Consider the following 19379-nt stretch of genomic DNA (forward strand, 5'->3'; position numbering starts at 1 on the left):
AAAACTTAAAAACATTAACTCGTCCGTGAACATTTTTTGCAGTGCTGGCTGTTTAACAATGAAGATAACAACTCCAATGATTCCACACTACTTGCATTTTTCTTTCCAATTAAGATACCTTTGTGGCAGAAACTACATACTGTGTGTTTAAGAAGCCATGATAGGGTGTAGCTCGGTGGAAGAGTGTAGATCAAGTGGCTCAAATCTGATTCCTTCTGCAGGAGTCAAACATTTACAGAAAATGACAAAGTCATAATCATTAAGCCACAGAGTCATGAAAAGGAACGCATTAACAAAAAGTCTTTACTGATCCTCACTGGGAAAATAAAATCCATATATGCAGCTTTAACTTCCTGATCAATTCTGAAACATTTGATACCATTCAGGTCACTCCTGCACTGAAACGTCAGTGCATCCTTCATCTATGTTAATGATGGCCACACAAACGCAGGTAGAAAGTCATCTCTCGCTTCAGAGCGCCTTGTTGCTGGATCTCTTTAGAAATGGCCAAACCGCCGGGACCTCATCACTTCCAGGGCTCCTTGGTTTTGTGGCATCTCCCAGCCGCTCGAAAGGAAACCACTGCAAGCATTCCACAACAGGAAAGCCCAATTATTTCAGAGATGCTTGCTGCCCTCTGAGCTTTAACACGGCATTCTCTTCTGACACTCTACAGAGAATAATGATGGGCCAGAGATTCAAGGTCATTCATCTCTGTAATACGCTCCATCTGTATCTATTCAGGATTTTAATGTTTGTTCTGCAGTCGAAGGTCTATTAGAAACCAGCAAGATTGATCATTTTCTGAGGATCAAGGTTAATTACGCCCCCCTTCAATTTCACAGTCTGCAAATTTTCAACCTTTTACTCGCGTGGATCTTAGTTCATGTTTTTATTATGCAGTCTGGCAAAGTTCAGTCATGGCTTATTGCTTACCGAGAGTGTGGTGATACACAGCAACGAGGAGGAGTCCACACAACTAAAGCAACCGTGACAATGGAAAGCAGATGTGACTGTAATTAAATTACTTTACTGCTATTTAAAAACAGCAAGAGACAATATAGTAAATGCTGGCTAATTGTCAAAGACGCTCTGGATTGGAAGAGATGTGTTTCCCCTTCTGTCCTGTGTTGTCTTTCCTCCTAATGCATCTGGAAGTTGTTAGTTTTCTCATCAGTTTTCCAGCTTTGAAAGCTGTTTCATGATCCCTTAATTGATATTAAAATCAGGGAACTGGTGTTAAATGACAACAGGAGGACTCAGTATTAAAGGATAATGGGTATCAGGGTCATGCAGGGGTTGCCACATGGCATATATTGAACATACCACCTGTCAGAAAGTACTGTATCATAACAGATCCCATAAACATACACCTTCTTCCCAGGCTGACCAACCTGGTCAGCTGTGGCAATCCGTTCTTTTTGTTACTGGGATTAATTCCTGGCACCAGCTTTGGCCGAGCTCCAGCCGGGGAACGAGAGCAGCTTCCATCCCACAGAGCAGCAGTTTATCCCTTGTGGCGGGTCCAACTGGGCTGATCCTCTCATATTAAATGGATTAGCAGAGGCCTTGTTCTAGTGTCAGGAGCTCATGAAAGGAACAAGGATTTAGCATACTGGCATTTTTCCCAACAAAATTTCAAACTGTAAATGTAGATAATACACTATAAACATAATGCAAATAATGAAAATAGATCCAGCCTGTTCACACTTCTGAAATGACTGAATTGTGAATTATTGCACACTAGAGTCGGAAACCTGATTCGTGGGTGACCTCTTGAAGAGTATTGGCCTTGTTTTACTCTTGTAGTATCCGTGGGAAACTGTAGCGTTAGCGCTGTTTACAAGCTTTTTGATTTCCCACAGGAGACATCCATGCCAGGAGCAGGTTAGGATAAGTTCTGTATGGCATGAAGAAATCATGTTGCAGATATCAGGAGAAAACACACACACGAAGGGTGTAAGGATCTCCAGTGAATATCAACTACTCACCAAACTGCATTTATTCTCAGGCAGATTTAACCGCTCTCTTTTGCTAGTAGTACATACCAAGAATTTATAAGTCACTTAACGGACTGTGGGGTTGCTCTGCATGAAGACTTCACTTCGAACAGTGTCAGATCTCATGCTATGCCAGTCTTTGTGTACATGGATGGCAGATGCTCCTCCTTGTCTGTGCTCTTATATTAATCTCTTTCAGATGGCAGGCGACCCGTCACCCTCACAGGCTTCCATACGGGCGCCACACTAATCATGCTGTTTAACAGGATGCCGTCTGTGTCCGAGCCCTCACACCACCACAGAGGCGCTGAGATCAGGCCGGGCACAAACAGCCCTGACCCCAGATCAGGGTCCATGCCTCGTCTCCAGGACCAGACCCTGCGCTGTTAAGCTTGTGTTAGTCTGTTCGTGGCCAGCAGTCTGATCCACCCGATCATTATGATGATGTAGGCAGTAAGCCTGTGCAAGCTAAGATTAATGTGATATTCTTGCTTTTGGCTGTTTTACTCTAAAGTTAATTAAAGCAGTTGTGCAAAGTCTTCCCTCAACTCAAAAATGTATTTTGATTACTCTTACTTCACTTCTTTGGATGTTTAACCCTCACTGTGCTGAATGACAAATGTGTAGAGTTTGGCAATAGAAGTCTGTTTTATCTGCTGAAAGAGAAACGTTTCTCTGTGCTCAGCTTGAATCTTCAGTTTCAGACATGTTTGCATGGGCATCATTTGTGACATCGCAACTTATGGCAGTCAACTGTGGTCCAAGTGTGATGTGGAAACTTAAAACCTCCAGTGCACACACAGTGAGAATGTTATCTTACTGCTGGCAAACAATGTTTGGAAACTGATTTGAGATTTTTAAGAGTGTTTTGGCATTAAAGAAGCAACATTCTTCAAAGGTCAGTATTGCCATAAAACATCAAAAATTCCAAAATATACCCATATTGTCAGCTAGTTTACACTTTGCCTGAATTAGGCATAAATTAAACCCTTAGATTAATGTGTCTTGTCTGTCTTCCATCAGTTTCTAAATGTTTTGTTCATGTGATATACAGTGAGCCCGCTCTTGCCCAGCTGGAGCCCTGTATCATCAGACTCTCATCCAGTCCATCCAGTGAGGTAGCAGCACCCCCCTGAATGAGGCCACACTCACTCACTGGTCCTTTCCCACAACCTCCAGGCACCTTGGAGGAAGTCATCCATGCATAACTGTGCTCCTTAATCAAAGGCTGAATGTAGAAGTTGTCTGGGAGGTTGGCTGCTGCGAGTGCGGCATTAGAAAAGCGCATGCTTTCCTTTCACAGAGAAATAATGCTGCCCATTGTGTCCAACCACAAGTGTCTATTTTGATGTTTAAAAAGGGATCTTACAAACAGATAGACAATGATGAAGGAATATCTATGTACACATTCAGAACTGCACACCACCAGAACTTTAGCGTCACCTGAGGGTCAACATCATCCCCGAGGGGCTCCACATGCCTACCTGCTACACCAGACTCCACCTCAAATGATTTCAGTGAAGATACTCTGGGCTGCCTGGGCTGCAGATTAATGCTCTCTGTAAATGTTTTGACAGGTTGAACTTATCTCTGTTTTTAACTGATGTAACAAGCTCTACTGGGCCTCCTTAGAGATGTCTAAATAAGAGCTTAGTATGACAAATGAGTGAGAGGATGTCTGTGTATTTACTCTGGTTCACTGGTGTGAGACAGCCCAACACACGACGCAGTCGGGCAGGCTTGGTAAAAATGTAATTTGATTTGATTGGAGACTGCATGTAGCAGCGAACGCACATGCAGAAACCAGACATATCTTAATGACGATTCTTGAAATGTCGTCTTTGTGTTCCATCCCACCTCCTGTGGCCTCTTAGCGGCTTTATAAATAGCAGTGACCCATCTTTAAATAGTCTGTTTTGTCTATTGTCTTTCCATCCTTGTGCTGTCCTGATCACTGATGCTGAAGCACTGCGGTAAACATCCTGTGACCCTCCTAACCCACCACTCTGACCTCCGTCACACTACATAGGACCCTGTATTTATACAGTGTGCTGGAAAGATGTGGCCAAAGTGATCTGCTTTGAGCATGAACAGGTGCTAAAAAGATTTCACTATAAAAAATGTATGTTTTGCTGCTTGAATGAAAGATTAAAGAATGCAAATATATCTATATCTATATCTATCTATCTATCTATCTATCTATCTATCTATCTATCTATCTATCTATCTATCTATCTATCTATCTATCTATCTATCTATCTATCTATCATATCCTCTGGTTTGTATGCACATTTTTAGTTTACACATAAAAAAAGCCCAAATGGAAACACTAATGCGAGACAAAAATATTACAGCCAACAGAAGCATTTTAGACCAAAGTTTCTTTCCATAAAAGCATTTTCATGGAATTTGTTGAGATAGAAGACAAACACACCAGGATGGAAAGCGGGAAATAAAACTTGCTGAACATGGCTTCTCCTTTCAACATGATTAGACTCAGCATCAGACTGTTTAAGAGAAGCCTTTTGAAAAGATGTTTAGGGGTCTTGGAGCAGGGGATGTGCTGGAGTGTTGGGTCCCCATTCTTCTCATTATCCAGCTTGCCATTTTCATTGGAATGAAGGCCATCTATCAGAAGCCCCTATAGGTCCTTTCAGAGCTGAATAAAAGGATCACTGTGAACAGACCTGTCTGTGGGTTGCTTAGACATGGGAGACAACAGATGTGTTAAACATAGCCAGCTCCCTCACAAAAAGACCAGAGACTCAGGGCTGCATGCTCTCTAATGGAGAGGCAGCTTTATGTTAATTGCTGAATGGAGTCAGTCAAAGCCTCTGCATGCTTTGAGTGAGCACGTTCACGGAGAAATCCCGCATCATAAAGAAGGCTTCACTTCCCTCCACTTTGAGAAAGGGAAGGGCTGCAAAGTAAAGGCCGTAAAATTGTTACAAGACCTTTAACCAAACTGCATCTTATAAAACCCACAGTGTAACTTGGTGTGAGCGTAAAACAGCAGTTAGTGTCTAAAAGACTGCACTTTAGACAAGTTAAGATGTTGTAGATGTCCAAATTTCTTTCTGAAATGTATAAGTATAATGTATATGTAAGTATAAAGCAACCCTAAAAGGAAATCCTTTAATTAAATCATAAATTAAGAGTAGAGTAAGTGTAGAGCAAATGTACTTTCCAAGCACCACCGAAAAAATAAAAACATTTTCATGCATTTTCTCCCCTAACAACACAGTCAGTCAGTACTGATTTTAGTAATTCTGGCCATTGTTTCACTTGGTATCAAATCAAAAACAAATTTACTAGGGTCACCCACGCACTTCAAATATATTTTATGAGGTCCCTCATAATTGCTTTATTTTGAGCATGTTGCTCTTTGCCTGTTGGGGTCACGCTTTCCTCCTGTATTTCTGTGGGAATCAGGATAATCCAGGGAGATCACAGCTTTTTGTCAGAGCACAAATGTCTCCTTTGTCTACCCCATGGGTTTCAGCTTCTTTATTATTTTTTCACAATACAGAGCTGTAATATCAAAAGACACAAGATCTTAAATATCAGATATTTAGTTGATTTCATCCAAACACAGAAAGGTTCAGTTCAAATTCTACACCCCAGTATCCTTCTGTGACACTGGAGGAGGCGGAGCAAAAGTCCCTGCATCAAACCCCGGAGACTAAACAATGGGAGCTTGGCGTGGACAGCCCGAGGCGAAGCCATCTGCCATGGAGAGAGTGGAGTCCCTTTGTCAGCTATTGTGGAATGTGGAGGCAGATTGATGAGGGCCGGATGATTCCTTTAGGGCCTGGTGAGGCAGCAGGCAGAGCTGCGAGCCCCAATAGACACCACAGGAGACTCCCTCTCCGTCTGTCTCCACATTCAGCAGTCACATGACGGAGCAGCCAGACACTACAGCTTGGGAGAATGGAAAGGGAGAGTGTTTTAAGAAGCTGATGTAATGGTCCAGGTCAGGCTGTGGTCTCAGTAGACATTGCAATTAAAAGACTTTTCTACAAGAAGAAGCTTTGTTTTGATATCTTTCAGGAATAGTTTGAAGCAGGATGAGGATGTGTTTTTCTTCTTTTTCAGGAAGTGTGATAATTGACATTTTTCTCTTTTGCAAGGTTGTATAAGAATGCGATGGAGGCTGGAGCCCTGCCAGATCGTGACAGAGTGACCCTGCTTGGATGGTGACCTCTAACCCTCTCAGCAGGTGTCTGTGGACAGCCTTTATTGAGGAAGACCAGTCCAGAAGCTCTTTTGGAGTGGGTGGGTTGGGGGTTGGAAGACAGGGCAGATGTTGTATGTGAAATCCCCCTGGGGAAAGTGTGCCGCCACAGAGGGAAGGGGTCAGGGCAAAAGGGCGGATCTCTGACACAACCAACACAACAGGCAACTCTGGTCTCCATGGCAGCTTGCTGCATCACTAAGCCGTCTGTCTCTGGGACATAAAATGTGACTTTAGGCTCCGGGATCACTGAAAAAATGAGCCTTTATTCTGCTTCTGATAGCAAACTCCAGAATCTGTTTAGAATCAGATTCAGGAAGTACATTTGGAAGTGAATTTGTGTTGATGATGACGATGGGTCCAAGTTAACCGGAGGAGAAACAAACAAACAGGAATTTGGTTTTATGAATTAACTTATGTTTGAAATTAGATATCAAAATAGACCACACTTGCACTACAAAGTGCACCGTTGGTAAAACAAAGTACCGTACATTTGCTCAAGTACTCAAGTACGTATTTGAGTTACTTTACTTGAGTGTTTCCATTTTAAGTTTTAAACTGTAAATATTCTTACTGCATTTCAAACGAAAACACATTTTACTCCGCTACATTTTAGCAACAGCAACAGTTAATACTTTTCAGATAAAGATTTTACATGAAAAAGACATAAGCTTATAAAATCCAACATGCTTTGGATTTAAGATTAAACCAGTGATTCCTAACCATTTGGCTTGTGAACCATTACAAAAAAGCAGAATCTGGTCAGGGCTCCTGGTCTTGGGGCAGATGTCCATGAGTCTGCATTTCTACCAAAAAAGATGCTGTGGCCTGAAGACCAACCAGATTAAATTTTCTCTCTCTTTTCTCTCCCACGCTTCATCTCTAAGATCTTGAGATCCTTTGGATGGGCCTGACCACTAGGTTGACAACCACTGAACTAAACTAGTTAACTGCATATAAAGCAGCTAGAGCCATCTTAGGATTTAAAACTCAGGGCTTTCAATTGTAATAAAGTATTTTTATGTTGTTGTATAGGTACTCTTTTTAGGAAGGACCTGAACACTTCTTTCAACAGCCTAGAAGTGGATGAAGTATTTAGATGCAATAAAAGTAAACATATGTAGACTATTTTTCAGAACAATATTTGTTTATCATTCCCAAATTTCCTTGCTCCTATTGTTTGTCTTACTTTTCTGCAGAATACCCAAACACAATACTAAGTCTTAACCAATAAACAGTGACTATAATAAGAAATCTCTGGGGGACGGTTTCAGCTGCGGCACTTCAAAGCCACAGGGTGCAGCAGAAATAAGATGCAGATAAAAAGCACAGCTTGTTGTCCTGATTGTTTACTGTAGTTGGACCGTGAGTCATTTCCTCTGAGGTGACAGCTGCAGAGGAATGTGACTTTCTGCTGATGTCTTTGATCAAAGCTGCGAAGCTGCGTCAGGTTATCTCAGTATGCACTAAAGGGATGATAAACCATACACTTCAGTTGACAGAAGGATAGCCCACTGATACTGATAGGGTTATCATATCATTATTGCAACAAACTGTAAGACATGATGGGAGGTTTTTATCTAATATACTGTAGCTGAAATCCTCCCCGGCCAGGACTGTATATTAGGTTTGTCTGCCAAACCTGTTAAAAACAATTTAGCAACCAAAGTGGGACAATCTTTGGACATCTGACCTTAACCATCAAAGCTTACAGAACAAATGGCCATAAATATCATGTGATAAACATGGGAATTGATACATTATTTCAATTAATAAACCACACTGCAACACAAAGAGCTTTGTTCCTCTAATGCAAAGAAAGATCTAACTTGTAAATAGATCGAGAAAAACACTTTTAAGATTAGTTTACGAGCAGAAAACATTACCCTACAGTCTCTGCGTTTTGTTCTTGCTGACCTTGCCCATAAAACACCATTGTTCATTTTGCCAGGGGCCTGTCTTTGTACAAAGGGCTCTCTCTGCGACAATGCTCACAGGCCAAATGCTCGCCTCTTTAACAGGAGCTGTCAGTCCCGTGATGCATGACGTTTGTATAACATTACCAGGGTCACATCCCATGGTCAAGATGATCGGGATGAATGAAAGAAAGTGAGTTAGGGCTCTGGACAAATCTTGAACTTCAGTCAGCATAAAGAAAGCACAGGTCATATCATACTTAGATATGCATCTTCAACCAATGGTTGTCCATAATATTTGAAAAGGTCTCCTCAAAGTCCCTGCTCATTTCTCTATAGAGCTATTGTTGAAGAAGCTGAAGGAACTGCTCTAGAGGGCACAAGTATGAGAAATGGCTTCACACGTGGTTATGTTGAACATCATGAGCATCTGCCAAACGAGGAGAAGAAGAAGAAGAAGAAAAAGAAGAAGAAGAAGATGTGTTAGCTAAGATTTAAGCTCTGACTGATGAGAATGGCTTTAGTTTTGCAAAGATTTTATCATAAATGTGCTAAATTTAACCAGATAAGATCATCATCGTCTGGAGACCCTCAATATCTGCGCAACAATTCATGGCAATCCGTGGCTGTTATTTGGACCCAAGCAGTGGACCGACAAACCAACAAACAAAACAAAGCAAAGTGAAAGGAAATTAAATTATTATAAAATTCGTTATATATTTTTCGGCTGTTTTCCAAATCCAAATCCAACATCACAGACAGAAAGGAAACTTGCTCAGAATTTGACTGATGAACATTAGGAGTTCCTCTTTTCTGTACAAAGCCAAAAGATAAGTCTCTGTATCCCTGTCGTCTGCCAAAAAGGATACAGGTACCGTCATACCTCTATGAGCCAAGACAAACATGGAAACCTCAGTGCCTGAGCAGAGGTGGAGGGAGGAGTCCTTTCCTCTGTACAAATCTCCCTCTGATTAGCAGGAAAGGGTCATCGTCCTCTGACATCTCTTTGTCTCTGTAGTATTGACGGAAAAGATCCTGATTTCCCAGGTCATCACCGCCGCTTCATTGGTCTCAAGTTTGCCAGGCTGCCCGTGACCTTAACTGAGACAACATGAACGCAGTCACATCTCCAGGAAGACTCCTCATTGTGAGTCTGCCTTTGTAGTGTGCATGCCACAGAATTCTGTTCTGGATATATTTTCCCTCAGATCAGTGAAATACCTGAAGGTTGCAATGACATAACATGGCAGTATTGGCATTTAGTAAATAGCAAATATCAATCAGTTAATGACCTTTCAGAACATTTTTTTTCTGAGTCCCAAGTGGGCACAGTTACAGATCTCTGCTCAGATATATTTAACATCTGAGGATGGTCTTTGCCTGTTTAAGCCATGAAAAACATGACATCAGCCAAGTTTCACTTCTGCAAATCAAATTCAGCAACAGTTTTGAAATAACATCATACAAGTCCTGCAAAGATATCACAGAAGGACATCATATATGGAAGCGATGAACATTAGTTGGATGGGTCTTCAAAGCCAATGAGGATGTTATACTTGCCAAGCCACGATGTAATGTTGTATCTGGGGTTCTTTATAGATGACAAATGGCAGTTTAGAATAAAAATCAGTCTAATTATAGTGTTTTATGTGGCTTGTATAAGACTTCATGAGTTTGGGAGACCACATTTTAGAGCTCTTAAAAACCCTGTGGCTTCCTAAGTGTCATTTCATGCTTTCATGGTCATGAGTTGGTCATGTTGACTGTAAAAATCTCTTTTGAAGCAGAGTTGCCATTTCTTTTTTAAGAAAAAAGTTGATTCCCTGAACATTTTCCTGGATTCTGTCTGTGTGTTGGCGGACGGTGGAATAACAGGACAAACAGTGACTAGGATGTGAGCAGCCCAACTCTGACCTCCATCTGCACAGCTTCCTCTCCAGTCTCCCTGGGTGGGACTCGCCCCAGGCCACTAAAACATATCTACTGTTCTCCAATCATGTCTCAAATTATGCAGTGTTATGCCTTCTCAGACTGGCTTGTGTTTCTCAGGGTGCTGAGATTAGGAACCCTCGTTGTCGAAAGGGTTTGTTGCAGTTGGGTTTCTGCCACCAGAGATATTAATCTGCAGTCATGGAGCAGGAAATCAAAAATAAGCTGTAGAACACACTGAATTAGTGGAAACAGCTTGATAATCCACTTTCTCCATAACAACAAAGTAACTGACTTGTTTCTCAGAAAACATCTTAGTGCTGAGATCATCTATAAGAGAGGAAAGTCATCTTAGCACAAGAAGTTGCAGGAAACCGAGCCAAGATTGTGTTTCATTGCTTTAATTTAAGCAAACAGCACCACAGAAGAGGTTATAAGATGACCTTGGAGAGTTGTTTGTCTTGTGAGAATCTGCCTGATTTTAAGTTTAAACTGAAAATGTCCTAAGATGGTAACAATTAACAACATCAACTTCAACATCAGCATACTAACATACTCACAGTGACTATCTTAGCTTGTTGATAGTGAGCCTAAGTTTACCTTGTTCACCGTGTTACATGCTAATATTCCCTAATTAGCACTAAACATAATGTACCACTGAGGCTGATGGGAATGTCATTAGTTTTGTAGGTATTTAAAGATAACGCAAAGTATTGGACAGAAGGGAAAACAAAACACGGACTTCATGGTAAAACCAGAGGAAAATCTGGGGACCACGAAAGTCATTAGTCAGTACATCATCTGGAAACCATGAATGTTTAGTGTGAATCTTGTGTCGGTCCTTCAAGTAGATGTTGATGTATTTCACTGAATAAGAGAACATTTTGTCCTGCTGGTGGTGCGTACAGGAAAAGTCATCAAAGGGTCATCATCATTTTAAAGCATTTCCCCTCAGGGATAAATAAAGGAATTCTGATTCTGATTCGGGTCAGAATCAGAGTCAATAATTCAATCTGCGCCAAAGTAGTGGGCCAACAGACTTGGAGCTATGTCGCTCGCATGGATCAAAGTTAGACATATGATTGTCTGCAACAAAATCTTGGAGATTTTTTGTAATTTACATTTTTTTATATATTGTAAAACAAGGACATGGTGACAAGTGAGTTTAGCATGTGGCTTGAATTTGCTTGGTTGGCTCATTTGCCAGCAGGGTGAAATACTTCCAGGCTTTATGGAGATCGTGGTTCACTCTCATGCATTGCTCAATCCCCTCAGGAAGTATGTGCACCAGTGCAAGCAAAGGAAGTTTATCCCTGCTTCACAGATCTCTGTTTAGGTTGGGGCCACCTCGCTAGGATGTAGAGCGGCGTTGGGTTTTTTCTCTTTCCATGTGTGTCATTAACTGAGTCACTTTTTTCCACATGATAAGTGAAAAGCAAACAAATTAATTCTGTTGTTATTGATAGAGTGCAGGATGTAGCTCTTGGATGAACCACAGAGATGAGTCTGATGAAAGGGAATCCTCCTACTTCAGTGCCTTCACATACCGATGTTGAGGGAATTTATTCTCGTTACTGATTCTCTGAGTTTGGACAGTTGGACAGCTCATGTAAGAAGAGGGTTGACACTGAAATGAAATCTGTGCCCCTTGTAGATCCGCAGTGCATGCAAAGACTTTATCAGTAAGCTTTACTTTAAAACAGAACATAACATTTTGAACTAGTTTTAGGCCAGAACATCAACAGCTTAGAAATCAGTCAAATTAACATAAATGTTAGATGATAGATAGAAGTGCTCTTTCACTTATGACAAAGGGTGATTTCTATGGTCTAAAGAAAATTCTGAATTATGTCACAATATGTCCTAAAAGTCAAATAAAGGCAAAAATGCAAAATAATTGCCTTCATGCCTATGCCATAACCACATCTCCCCGGTGCCCCCTGAATCCCCTCATCCAACGCCATGTGATCACAACACTCTTTTTGTTGAGAGATGTTGAATTTGGCCAGTGCTCGCTTTGTGAAGGCAGATAAAACGGACAGTATGTCACAACAATAACGCCTAATGTATATGACGCCATGATGCAGTTAACAGGCCATTGGGACCTTCTATAACTGCCATGCATTTAGTCTGTAAACACAAAAAAAATATTAATTTAAGTTACAAAAAGCCATTTTGTCCCCAGAGGCATATTATTACAAAACATCAGAATTTCCTCTCTTTGAATTGTGGTGGTCTTGCAGATTTTAAGATAAAGAGTTTTGTTGTTTGTTTTAGTGGTAAAAAAAAAATTTGTAGGGTTTGTTTTTTCTTCTGGGGAATGTTTGGGATTTGCTGTTATCTCAATCGTGTTTTACTCGCAGCAGTGAAACGGAGATGTTCTGGCAGCCAGGCACACAATGGCACAAGGTTATCAGCTGTGTCACTTTGGCTTCTCAGTGAAAGAGGCTTGTTTCTCAGCGAGGGGGTCCTGCTCCAAAATTTGTTTTGCCTTGTAGAAAAGGCATGTCAGCCAGAGCCATAACTTCCACTGAGAACGTGGAGGTCATGATCTCTATATGAATAGTCGTTTCCATTTTTCACACAAAGGCACCATTTAGATAAGTCTTCTCAAGTTCTTGTATTCTAACTTCTAATGGAGATGGATGGAACTGAATTAAAAACAGAGATGTCATCAATAAAGAGTTTTCCTTTGACCGTGTGAACTTTATGAGCTTTCCTATGGTGCCTATTGTTGTAAATCTGAAAATCCAACTTTGTATCTGTGATGTTCCGCTGCTTCTGTCGACGTAAAAGCTGCAGGATTCAACAGTCTTTGTTTTCTAAATTTGGTTGAGCCGACATTCGCGCTTTGTCCAAACTGACAAACATCGATAATCTCATGATTACAAGCTCTGCCAAGCTGGAAAGGCATAAAATATCTTCCAGATTTCCTGAATGACAAAGTTCATACGTTGAAACCAAACATCTGCCATGATGTTAAACTGTGTGAGATTTGAGCTCTTAACATATCTTTCTCAAAGCTGAAGTGGAAAAGCAAACAAAGAGAGCTTGTATGAGAACCGAACACATTGTTTCTCTTTGCATTGTCTGAAATGTAAAGAACTCTATTTCCTTTCTCTTGGTTACATATTGATTACACACTGATTGCATGACTACAAAGGGAACACAGTTTAAATCGCACAGACAGTGACGAGGCGTGCTCTTTCCATCTGATCTCCTTTGTTCTCTCTTTAGCTGCAGTTTTCTGAGGCAAGAAGATCCTCTTTTTCTCTTCATATAGAAACAGGTAACGAAAACAGATCATTGTGAAACTCCTTTCACTTCCTCCCCTTTATGTTTAACTGAGAACAAAAGCGTTTGGAACACGTCCTCGTTTAACAGGACTGTTGGTTTTGTGAAGCTGCACATACATACACATTAAAACCACCCGTGTGTATATACATATACACACATGACGTGCAACCAGAGAGAGCCTGAGCTCGCCACCGACAATTTAACGTTTTACTTCTTGTTTTAAAGGGCACTTTTACACATGAAGTTTATTTTAAAGGTCACAAAACATTACTTCTCAGCTTGTACAAACAGTTGTAACTTCTGTGGCTTGGAATGAGAACAAGACCACTGGTAGCTTCAAAACTTTTGACAAAGAAGTTCCTTATCATTTATACTGTAATATACTACACTGCCTGACGAAGAGCTGAACGTTCAGGAAAAAGTTGTTCATGTCTAATTAACGATCCAGTGGAGTTCAGTGGGAACTGGGCCACTGTGACAGCGTCCGACTGAGATGGTGGGAACCGAGGTCACACAGTAAGTGCATGGTGTTTTCTCAGGGAAAATGACTAAGTGAAAATTAAAACAGTGGAGAGAAAGAAAAAAGATGACAACAATAACAATGAGAAACTCCACAACACTGTGGTTTGGTTAAGAACTCTTTCACAGAGTTTTTAGCAATGCAACCAACTGTGGTTACTGAAGGGAGCAAATCCATGGTCTGACAATTCATGAGCTCACATGCGGAGACATAGTGAAATGATGGAAAATGTTCTCCCAAAGTGAAATTACACTTTAGAGGAAAAGAAAACCCCAAATGTCCTATTTCACAATGGAGATTTGTGTCTGATTGTATGTTACACTGCTTAGTTCTGTATGTTTGAACAAAATACCTCTTAAATACAGTAGCTAATATACAGAAGCCCTCTTCTCTCAGTTATTTCTTCATTATATTCACACGGGTCAAGAGGTAAAGTGACCAACCACCCCCAATTTGCAAAATATCTAAGAATATCTACGCCAAAAATCAAAGCAATCTGTGCCCTAAACACAACCTGTCTGCAGGTCATGATAAGAAATCAGGTCCAGCAGAGGAGGCAAGATGGAGAGATCGATTACTCTGAGGGTTCCCATGATCCTGCCTCTCTCCAGGGAGCGCAAGCCTCTGCTCCGGCGCTGCGTTGGTCTCTCAACTGTCATTATCACCAATGGGACCCACAATAGGTCAGGGAGATGAGATAACATTGTGAGCAGTGGAGCAGCAGGTGAGAGGCTCAACGGGGCACGATTAGGTATCCGGGTCCCAGGGTGTAGCATTGCCTGAGGCCTCAGGGGCCTCGGCCCCGCCATCTGCCGGGGTGAATTCCTCCTGCTGGAGAGGAGCCTCTCAATGGCAGCACAAACTGTTGCTTTGGGGCGTTGCTTTTAGTTTCTCTTGTTACCTTTCATAGAGAGAAGTGTTACACTTTACAGTTCCTTTGTTGCAGTCTCAAACACAAACTCAAAGAATGCAAGAAGCTCTTGCAAGCCAATGACTGAAACATCTGGGTTTTGTGTAAAATTCTTTGTTGTTTTTTACTTTAACAACTAACTAGTTAGGCTTTTCTTAGAGTCGAAACAGAGCATATTTGTCTATGTAAATGTATTCCATCTGCAGGCCCAAGTCGTCTGGCATCACCAGTGAATCACTGAAAGTAGCTCTTGTTAAAGATGCAGTCCAGATCCCGGCTGTTTTCTGGATTGTTGGTCTTGAGGGCTCATGTGTGACGCCATCAGTCAGTGAGAACACACCCCAGGGATGCTCTGATGACAGCCATGCTGGATGTTTCACACATGACCCAAGAGCGCTGCTGCACGCAACACCCTGTCCTGTGACCTGCCAGCGCCAGCCCCGCTCTTTGATCTGACAACATGGTGTAAAATTGGAGATGCCCGCCACACTCACACATGCCGGACATGTGGTCTGCTTGACAGACAGCCATGAACACGGCTGAACATGAGAATATTGAATTAGGAGCTGTTGTGCAAATCCAGGGTGTGTTGCACGGCTCTCAGCTTACCAGACAGGCCAGGTGAACGACAATCAATCAAAAATTTGTCACCGGAAAATGGAGCTCTGCAGGAATCGACCAGCGGGTTCGAAACTTTAACCATCACATTGTTTTCACTCACATGTAAATACAAATCAATAGTTGAATGTTTTTACTAAGCCCTGACAGGCACTTTACCAGGGTCACAACTGTGCACGCTTGAGAGAGAAGGTGTGTGTGTGTGTGTGTGTGAGAGAGAGAGAGAGAGAAGGAGAGTGAAGATTCACATCTGTTAAATTACTTAAAATCAGTTAAGAAGCTCCTGGTGCTGCTGCAGATATCACACACTGATAACTGTGACCAGAACCTCTAACCTCAAAGCAATAGATCTTGACATGCTCATTATCCACTATATCTACTTTCACTTACTTTGACAAAATCCTGACACCAAACCTCTACAACAGGCCATACAAAACCACATCTAATACGATGGCAACCCACACACACACTTCACAGCTTTTGATTGTGGCTGAGCACAGTGGCACATATTTTCCAGAAGGATGTTGTCAGCACAGCAGCCTGTTTTTGGTGGAAGGACACTGGCTGTCTTTGTGCACATTTGGAGGGCTGATGACATGTCCAGATGTGTGGACTGACCCTGTACTGACCCAAAGTGGAGCCCACAGTGTCCCTGTTGAGCATGCTGGATAGTGATGGGTTTATATTATATGGGTTGCACATTATACTGCTGTGCAATAAATAAATAAATTGGCAAGAAGAAAGTTTATGGTATAAGAGTACACCTTGACAAGTCGTAAGACCGGTTGTACAGTCGTGTTGTCCCTTTATCCACCTCTAGACATTAAATGAATTGAACTGGTATTTAGGTGGCTTACGTTGTTTTTGTTTTTTTTATTATTAACAAAAGTAATGGATTTATGCTTTCATGCCAACTATAATATCCCTTCACAGCAAGGATCTGCAGCAGCAACCAAATATCTGCTGATATGTTCATAAAAGACTGTGCTACACAAGAGCAAAACCATTTATTTGTACTGAATAAGTGTCACTCTTACTGTACGTACACAAATACCGTCTGTTAAAGAAATGAGTGGCTCAGTCATGGTGGGAAGTAATACAGCAAATTTTTTTAGAACAATTTTTAGGCACCTTGAGTAATTCCATTTTATGTTAATTTATATTTTTACTCAACTTCAACTAGTTATTAGTAGGCCCTCTTAAGGGTGTACAAAAAAGATTAAGATACCCAGCTATCCAGCACAATATTAAAATTCCTACATACTATATAATATTATGATTAAATATTATTTTGAAATGATACATTCTACAAATTGACTACCACTGAGTATATTTTGAGGTGTGTTAAGTGAAAGATCTGAGAACTCAATCAACCAGTAAATCCATTCACTTTATCTCAGACTATTAGTCAGTATGCAGAGAAAGATAAACCAATAAAGTTTAAATATCAATAAATGCACATTTACAATATCTGAGTCTCAAAATACACATCTGCATGAATACATCCTTGTTTTTCATGCACAGTTTCTGTTCATTGTTGACAGGACAGACCGGAGGATGAAGGGCTTTATCTGTTACAGGTCAGGCTCCTCTCCATAACGTGGCCTCCATCTGTTCTGCCCATCAGGTCGACTGCTGCTGTTTCTGCTGGAAAACAGTTTGGGTGCTGCTAACAGCCTCCAAACAACCCAGAACAAGGGTCCAGCATGGGTCGACACGACCCCCAAGTCCTCTACCCAAACCTCCTGCTGAGCCACCAGAAGGCCTCTGTTTTGATAGTGGCCATTACCCTCACTGGGTTGACCCACTGAACTAACATCCCTGCCATTAGATACACAAGTAAGCACGACTGCAAGCGTGCTCCGTGACGCTGGGTAAACATGTTGGCAAAGTGAAGGAATGTGGAGGGAGATAGTTCAAAGACACACATCCATCCAGAGTTTCTATCAAAAAAATCCTGGTTTGGGCCTTTTTTCTCTCTCTTTATCTCTTATTACAGACACAGAGGGGTCATCTCTGACCCCGCTGACCTGGCCGGGTCATCTGGCTGTGACGGATGGAGCTCTAAATCTACGCTGTGCACCTTCAACCTTTTGGTGATGCCTCCAAATGGAAAATTGGGAGTTATTAAGCAGAACCATGAGATGGGAAAAGACTGCTGGCTTCTCCACGCACGCTCACATCACCACCTGGAGAATTACGTGGGTTCATCTTTCAAGATGTGAGGAAGGAAATGTGCTGTTAGAATAAATCCAGAAATAAACTTAATAAACGTAGACCTAAGCGAGAAACTAATTCAACCTTTGCATCGGAGAACAATGCATATGATCAGTGTTAATAGATCAGAGAGTCACAAATGAATCCTAGAGCCAAATGTTTACAATCCGTGTATACACCAGTGTTTCTGTTCACTCTAAAAAAAACAAACAAACAAAAAACAAACTTTTACCACAGTTCCTCGCCTATAAATGTGTAAATCGTGAAAATGTTGTTTTAATAATTAGTCAACGTTTTTCAAGGGCACAAACTGGTTTCTTCAGCTAAAAGTGGTTGGACTTTATTAGGAACAGTTTAAAAACACACAGAGAGATGAGCAGATGACCAGCAGCTATGCTAACACACATAACAGCACATATTCATCACAGTTTAACACTGTCAACTTGGGTTTATTATGGTTGCTCTGACTTTTTGAGGGATCAGACCTCTGCCCTCAGACAAACACTCTGTGGGAGCATGTATGCACTCATGTGGGCTGGGTGGCCTGCTGGGCTGCCTTGCTCCCTGGGGTGTCTGCTCATAAGAGGGCCTGTTATTCGGAGAACATCCTGGGGCCCTCCCACCCTCCTGTCGAGTCTGTGCCTATGGGGAGAAGGAGCTGGGAAAGCCCCAGCACAAAAGAGGACAATTTGCGGTTAGAAGCTGAGACTCTGCTGTTTGGGTAAATATTGCAGCATGGAGAGCTGGGACTGTTGTCGGTACAACAAAAACAAAAGCGAAAACTGTAATTGAGGAAAATGTTTGGTTATTTCAAAACAAACTTTAAGATATACTCCTCTAATCGTTAAATGATGGAACTACTTACATGGCTGAGCTCACATTAAGCACTTTCTCCTCTTCACGTCATCACCATATGGTCCACATTCACTGGAGCACCGGGTGGACAAAAACATCCATAGCATCATTATGTTAATAACAGCGTCGCTCTGCTGAGGGGAAGATGGATGGAGGGCAGGGGGAGCGTCGCTGATTCCCACACAGCTAAGCTGTCATCTTCTCCAGCAGAAACAAGGACACATGCAAATGACTCAGCTGATGCAGACAGGCCATGAATACACTCAGATCCATGCTTATACGGATCGCAGACGCTACTGAGCATCATCGCAATTGCAACTGTACAAAAGAAAGAGGTCATGTTCTTCTTCTGACTGCAGCGTCCTTGCACTGAAGCCATCAGATTAGAGTCATCAGTTATTTTGTTTCTCGGAAATTAATCCTTCCTACTGTTCACCTAAATAGAAGACCACCATGTCTATTCATTGTTGTAGTAAGAGTGCAAAATCCTGCAGTTTGCTATTATTAAAAGAAAAGCCAGACCAGAAGGAAAGTTTTGGGCCAACACATTCTTCCCGATTCTCTAAACTTACAGGTGTCACACATGCTGGACATCACTAATAATCCAATCCTGTTTCTGACTGCAAAGTTACTTAGTTATAGGATAAGACACTTACATACTATTAATATGTTTTAGGAAATCCAGTACTCCCTTGCTTACTTACTATATTAAATGAGCAACTCTTTCATAAAGTCAACAATGTCAGTACATTAATTCACAAATTTGCAGAATTAGATCATTTACACAAGCATACCTACACGATGCATTCAATAATGTAGACATTATTACAAATGCTAGTAAAATATTGGCTGGTGTCAATCTAATTTATCACTGCAGAGGTTT

Source organism: Scatophagus argus, chromosome 16, assembly GCF_020382885.2.
Source record: "Scatophagus argus isolate fScaArg1 chromosome 16, fScaArg1.pri, whole genome shotgun sequence".
Taxonomy (NCBI): Eukaryota; Metazoa; Chordata; class Actinopteri; family Scatophagidae; genus Scatophagus; species Scatophagus argus.